The sequence below is a fragment of the Theropithecus gelada genome, chromosome 3 (assembly GCF_003255815.1).
Source record: "Theropithecus gelada isolate Dixy chromosome 3, Tgel_1.0, whole genome shotgun sequence".
Taxonomy (NCBI): domain Eukaryota; kingdom Metazoa; phylum Chordata; class Mammalia; order Primates; family Cercopithecidae; genus Theropithecus; species Theropithecus gelada.
Window position 1 is genome coordinate 161,684,176 of NC_037670.1, and position 7,940 is coordinate 161,692,115.

The following is a 7,940-nucleotide window of genomic DNA, read 5'->3' on the forward strand; positions in this document are numbered from 1 at the left end:
AACAGTTTCTCATTACCCACATTATTCTTTCACTCATCCCAGGCAAGGGAAAGGACAATGAAATGAGAACCAGATTTTCCTCTTACTCCAACAAAAGCCCCACCTCAGTAAAACTCAGTAATAGGCAGGTTCCCACAACCTCATACTCCAGGCTGGTATCTGAAGACTTAGAATCCATCCAGGTCAGGCTGAAGCACCTGTAAATCTTCACTGCAGGCTGGCTCTTAACATATAGGCTCTAAGTCCACTGCTACCAATCAGATGACAGGCTAGCCTGGCCATTGATCATACCATATTGTATGAACAGAATCTCTGAATAAGCTGACTGATGAAGGGTTTTCTCTACTGAAGGCAATCTGTAAAGTCTGGAATAAGTATCCACTTTTTCAGATGTACAGACAGTAATGCATGACCATAACAATCATGAATGGTCAACAAAATGTAACCCCATCAAAGAAACATAACAAAGCATCAGCAGTCAACTCTAAAAATGGAGATATATGGACTGCCTGACAAATAATTCAAAATAATCCTATTGAAAAAGCTCAGTGAGCTACAAGAGAATACATACAGAGAACTACATTAAATCAGAAAAACAATACGTAAACAAAATGAGAAGTAAAACAAAGAGACAGAAATCATTAAATTCTGGAGCTAGAGAACACAATAGGTAAACTAAGAAATTCCATTAAGAGCTTCAACAGTAGACTCTCAAAAAGAAAGAATCAATTAACTCGAGATAGATCATTTGAAATTACCCAGTAAGAGGAACAAAAACTAAAATAAAAAAATAATAAAGAAATGGGAACTATAAGACACTATCAAGAGAACCTATATACATGTTTTGGGTATTTCAGAAAGAACACAGAAAGAGGAGGAAAGTGTATCTAAAGAAAACTTTCCAAATCTGGAGAAATTAATATCTGATTCTATAAGGCCCAGAGAACCATATATATGTGTGTGTGCGTGTGTGTGTATGTATATGTATCTGTAATATATTCAAAAACTCCTCCATAAACCCTGCTGCCCCTTCCCATGCCACTGTTGGAAGACAAACCATGGTTAACAATTTTCTGCTTTTAACTGGCCTTTAAAAGTAACCCAGTTAAAGGGAATTAAATGTGTACTAGTAAATTTCTGAAGCCACAGCTCTGCTGTAGACAGCATACTATAATATTGAAAATCTCTACCTTTGTCTCTAGCTGTAAGACCATAAGACCATAGGCAAGCTTCTTAACCTCTTGTGTGAAACAGAAGTAATGGTGCTTTACCCTCAATGATAATTAAAATGCATTATCAGTTGCTTAGCATAGCACACAAATAGTAGTTAACTTTACTAGACTCCTGAACTCCATGAGAGAAGATCCCCCTTTATTTTGTTTACTACTGTGTAATTAAAGTCGTGAATTATATTTTGTAAGCGTTTAAGCCTTTTCCCTTTGTCAAGTGTAATTCTACTATCAAAAGAAACTTTAAGAGAATGTTATTGATGACATGACTTTCCATATTCACCTAATGTGTTTTAATAGATTTTGTAGTATCAAAATGTATGTCTTCAATATTTTAATGCTATTTTCCTCTACTCAAAACTGGAAAAGGTCCTCATTATCAGCTCAAATCCAGATGCTATTCTGGCATTGAAAGTTTCATCATCAAGCTATACCAAACATGTCACTTAGACCTTTCAAAGTCTCAGCAGAAATTCCTGCTTTGAAGACCTCATTCTTATCACTCCTGGTGCACACCCATTTTCACTCCCAAGTAACCCAAATGTGAATAGAGCTCTTGACCCATCCCTGCTCACAACCAGCTCCGCCTTGAGGTCAGACTCTTTATTAATTTCCATCAGACCATGAGACTCAAAGGCTGGCGATTTGTCTTTTTCCATCATTGTATTCCCAACCTTGTACAGTGTCCTTCATGAAATACACATTTAATGAATGAAATCTTGGATTTTTTTTTTTTTTTTAGATGGAGTCTCCCTCTGTTTCCCAGGCTGGATTGCAGCCGTGCAATCTCGGCTTATTACAATCTCCACCTCCTGGGCTCAAGTGATTCTCCTGCCTCAGCCTCCCAAGTAGCTGATACTACAGGCATGTACCACCATGCCCAGCTACTTTTTGTATTTTTAGTAGAGACAGGATTTCACCATGTTGGCCAGGCTGGTCTCAAACTCCTGAACTCAAGCAATCCACCTGCCTTGGCCTCCCGAAGTACTGGAAGTAAAGGAGTAAGCCACTGCAACCAACTGAAATCTTGAATTGTTAACTTGGGTATCCTATGTGTCTTTTTTTCTAACAAGCCTCTAAACACCTGTAATATTTCTTTTGAATCTCCCACAACATCATTAAGATTCACAATAAATAATTATTCAGTTGAAAAACAGAAGGATTTATTTATTTTCTTGGAGCTTTACTTTTGGCTTTTCAAAGACCAGTGTGAGACCAATTGCTAAACACCAACTGCTACTAAATCTTCTAAAACTGCTTTAAACTACCGCTGCCTTCTAACATTTATCTGTAGAATAGTTGAGAATTACAGTAGCTTTAATGGGCAAAGATAGTGAAATAACAAGAACTTTTTCTAAAGTGTCTGAGCTACCATAGTTCTTTGTCCTGTACCTACTATCAGTGCTTTGAAAATGAGGACAAGAAGAAATTTAACTGACAGAAGAAGGATGGAGCTGAAGTTTCTTGTAGTATTGGATGCTTGACTTCTGTTTTGTCCACACACCATATTTTTCATTTATTTTATAGAAAATAGATGAAAGTATTAATATGGAAGAATATGAAGAAACAAAGCCAAAATAAAGGTTTGGGGTTTGCCTGCCTTTTCTTACATTTTTTTTTTTTTACAATTTAAACTTGTTTGCCTGACAACTTTTAAATGGAAAAAGGCTGAAGGACAACTGTAAAAGTCGCTAGTTCTACAAATCAGAAATATATTTGTGCTCTGTAAAACATCTGTCTTTTAAAGTTTTATCTTGAAATTTTGATTCTTAGTTCTATTATTTATAATTACAAGAAATAACATCTTCAAATACTTTGATGGTAAATAGTACATTTTAAAATATAAATCAAGTAAGGTCATAGCTTTAAATAAGCAAAAATTCTCATCATAATGCAAATGTTAAAATGACTTTCCAAACTAAACATAAACAAACTAAAAAGTTCATCTTATAGCAATAAACTTGTATCTGGATTACTTGATATCTAACTTAGCCTAGTTGTAATACCAAACAATCCACTTTTTCTTTTGATGACAGTGTTTAACATTCTTTCACTCATACTGAAATAAAAAACATCACTGATATAGTCATATCCACTCTGCTATATCCATCTTTGCTCTAAAATTTTATGATCATATAGTCCTATTGAACAAATGCCTTTATTGTTACATATGGTTCTTTGTTCAGTGCGAAAAAAAAAATATAACTTGTATTATAACATTTATACCCTGTAAGTGCCTAGCTGATAAATGGTACATATACAAATGTCTATCCACAGCGTTTCTACTTGCAAGATGAATGAGCAGTGAACATAGATGTCGCATGACTCGCTTAACCAGAATCATCAAAAACTGACAAGCAGAAGGCTGGCATCAACCTCCATAATGAAAAACCATGATTATTTAATCAATCATTGTCAGCTTTTTAATGCTTAATTGCTGTGATTCCTTTCTCTTTCCAAACACATATTCACTTTTGTACCTAATTAATACTCATAATTTAGTATTCAAACCTAAAATGATCCTTAAGATTGCAAAAGCTCTAGGCCCCTTAAAACCTGGATTCTTCCTTGTAAGCAGTGATTGCCTTCATTTCCACTAATATGTTTGTGAGATTATGAGAAACAGTATACACACTCACAATACAGTAAAACTGAAACCACAGATTTTTCCCACTGTTCTTGTAGTTAATGAAAAATATGACTTGTTACAAACTGCCACAAAATTACTAGAAAGAATACAAGATTTTCTGAGCAATCTGGGAGAATGTTATTACGCTGTCACCTTCTTTATCCCCCTTGAATGAATAATCCCCAGAAAGTGAGTCAAAAATTTCCTTATCTCATGAGTACTTTGTTTCCAGGCTATTTGACTGTCATTCCCACCTTATCTGGCCAAGATCTCTCTTTCAGCTAGTGGGATACAATTTCCAGAAGACAATTAATCAAGATGTAAGGGGAACATTGATGACATATTTTGAGGAATCTTCAAGAGCATCAGGAACAGCCCCCCGGCATTGGGGTGTTCAGAGTGCACTTGATCCATTACAGCAGAGAATCTAAACCCAGGGGAACCAGAGATCTACTGAATACATGATTGTATAAGACTGTATGCAAAATTTTGAATGCACATTACTGAGTACTTCGTTTGTTTATTCATTGAGATGACTGAGATCCAAAAAGGTTATGAACCTCTAATATGGAAAACACACACAAACAAAAACATAAGCTACAGTAGATAAGTTGCAGTAAGATAGTAAGGAAGTAGTAACATACGGAGGTAGAGTCTGAGATAAGGAGGTAGATTCTAAGGTAGTAAGATAAGGAGGTAGAGTCTGAGATAAGGAGGTAGATTCTAAGGTAGTAAGATAAGGAGGTAAAGTCTAAGATAAGGAGGTAGACTCTAAGGAGGTAGTAGGATAATGAGGTAGAGTCTAAGGCCAAAATATCCTGGGTTATGATCCTGACTCTCCCACTTACCAGCCATGTGGTAGCCAAAGGTTACTTGGACTCCTTATTCTTAAATTTTCTTCTCTGTAAAATAGGTAAAATATTAGTATCTACCTAATAGGGCTTTTGGGAGGATCAAATGAATGAAAATATGTAAAGCTCTTGGAACAATGCCTAGAATATGGTGAAAGAGATGTATATGCTAGCTATTATTATTATAAAATTCTGTTAGGCACTTGGAACAGAGTTTGAAACTTCAGGCTTCCAACTATGAAGCAAAAAAAAAAAAAAAAAATGCCTTTTGGAGACAGGATAGGGAGAAGGCATTTTGTACATGGAAAAAAATGTGTCTGGAAAATAACTCTTATTTCTAGATGAAGGAATGGAAAATGTAAATATCAACTATTGCATGGAGTCTATAAAAATATTGAGGTTTTTAAAAATGGATTTCAACTTAAAGAAATTTATAGAAAGCGTAACCTCTACAAATTTATGTACATCCTGAAACACACACACACAACTACAAATCAGTCTACTTCTCTGAAATTAAGTAAAAATACTTTTATGAAACAAGTAAGAAAACCAAAAAGAGAGCAAAGGCTAGTTCAAGGATATAACAAGGTACAATGGATGAATGAGAGACAGATGGGATAAGAAATAATTTCACAGAAATTGAAAACACAGCTGAAAGGACAAATATCAATCTTTGGAAGCAATAAGAAGCAGAATTGGCATTGTAGAATATTGAGTTGGTGACATATTGGTCAAACTTGACAAGTTTCCCATAAGCTAGAGGGAAAGAGAAAACAATGAAGAACACAATAGATAATGAAAAGAAATAAGAAAGACGCGAACTCAGTGTAACAGTTGTTCCTCAATAAGCAAAAAAGAATGGAATCTAAAACAATAATAAAAAAACACAATTGCTATTTCCTTAGCTAAAAATCAAACAAACAATTAGAAAAACAAAAATCTGGCCGGGTGTGGTGGCTCACACCTGTAATCCTAGCACTTTGGGAGGCAGAGGTGGGTAGATCACCTGAGGTCAGGAGTTTGAGACCAGCCTGGCCAACTGGTGAAACCCCATCTCTACTAAAAATACAAAAATTAGCAGGGCGTGGCGGCAGGCCCCTATAATCCCAGCTACTCTGGAGGCTGAGGCAGGAGAATCGCTTGAACCTGGGGGGCAGAGCTTGCAGTGAGCCGAGATCACACCACTGCACTCCAGCCTGGGTGAAAGAGTGAAACTCTGTTTCAAAACAACAACAACAACAACAAAAACCATATATGTTATCTGTGGAGAACACTATGGAGGTTCCTCAAAACAACTAAAAATAGAACTATCGCGTGATCCAGGATTCTCACTTCTAGGTATATATCCCCAAAAATAAAATCAATATATTGAAGAGATACCTGCACTCTCATGTTCATTGCAGCACTCTTCACAACAGCCAAGATTTGGAATCAACTTTAGTGTCCATCAACAGATGAATGGATAAACAAAATGTAGTATTTATCCACAATGGAATATTGTTCAGCAATAAAAAGAATAAAATCCTGTTATTTGCAACAACGTGGATGAGGCTAGAGGACACTGTGTGAAGTGAAAAAAACCAGGCACAGAAACACAAACTTCACATGTTCTCACTTATTTGTGGGAGCTAAAAACTGAAACAACTGAACTCATGGAGATAGAGAGTAGAATGATAGTTACCAAAGGTTGGAAAGGGTAGTAGTGGGAGAGGACTGGGGGAGTGGGGATGATTATTGAGTCCAAAAATATAGTTAGATAGTATTTGGTAGCACAACTGAGTGACTACAGTCAACAGTAATTTACTATATATTTATAAATACCTAAAGGAGTAGAACTAGAATGTTCCTATCACAAAGAAATGATAAATACTTGAGGTGATGGTTGCCCCAATTATCCTGATGTGATTTTTACACCCTGTATGCCTACATCAAAACATCACATGTACCACATAAATATATATACCTACTATGTACCCATAATAATTAAAAATAAAACATTAAAAAAAGAATGTAAAAATGAGGTGGGATCATTACATGCCAGATTAACTCAGTGAAAAGAAATCCACACTTAAATCTATGTAACTTTTTTCTTTCAGTTACAGGGCAAAAGAGAAACTCCTATCCGCGCTCAAGGGAAAAAATAACAACACACAAAACAGAAGGTGCCATCATGGGGGTTGACATCCGCCCCAAGGACTGAAAGGTCGGCACAAGGAGCCCAAGAACCAGGATATTGGTCTACCTGAGGCTGTTGGTCAAGCTCTACAGGTTTCTGGCCAGATGAAACAACTCCACATTCAACCAGGTTGTGCTGAAGAGGTTGTTTATGAATCGCACCAACAGACCACCTCTGTCCTTTCCCAGATGATCCGGAAGATACAGCTTCCTGGCCGGGAAAACAGAAACGCTGTGGTTGTGGGGGTCGGATGACGTACGGGATCTGGAGGTGGCCAAACTGAAGGTGTGTGCACTGCGCATGCCCAGCTGGTCCCTGAGCGGCATCCTCAGGGCCGGGCGCAAGATCCTCAATTTCGACCAGCTGGCCCCGGACTCCCCCAAAGGCTGTGGCACCGTCCTGCTCTCTGGTCCTCGCAAGGGCCGAGAGGTGTACCGGCATTTTGGCAAGGCCCCGGAAACACCACACAGCCACACCAAACCATACATCCGCTCCAAGAGCCGGAAGTTCGAGCGCCACAGGCCGACTGGCCAGCCGAGGCTACAAGAACTGACTCTAGATCCTATCCTCTTACTAAAGATTTTGGATGCTGAAAAAAGAAAGAAAAAGAAAGAGAGAGAGAGGGAAAGAGAAAAGGTTAAAAATAGAAAATCTAGCTGTGTTTAAAACAACAAAATCTGATTTTACTTGCAGTACTGCTATAGTGTCAGGAAACAACAAAGCAAACTCAATAGCCATTTGATTGCAGTAAAACTGTGTATTCGGAAACTCCAGGTGAATTAACTAGAGAAACAAGGAGAATTCAGAAACTAAAAGGACTGTAGGATTTCTTCCCCAGGTTTATGCTGTTTTAGTTACATTATTCTGTAAACTGGTTAATACACCTACAGAATCATTCAATTTGGCTATGGTTGTTTTGTTAGCCATGGCTTAAAATTATCCAATTCCTCTTCGCACTACCCATCTCCTTTAGTCATATTAAGTAATGAAAATTAAGGAACACTTATTTAAGAGTCCTTGGTATGTTGGCAAAGACCGATCATACAAAAATCACA

At 37.2% G+C, this 7,940-nt stretch overlaps 1 pseudogene; it reads left to right on the forward strand.

Moving 5' to 3' along the window:
* The first annotated feature begins 6,879 nt into the window (after positions 1-6,879).
* Positions 6,880-7,438, forward strand: LOC112621430 (annotated as a pseudogene).
* Positions 7,439-7,940: the final 502 nt, after the last annotated feature.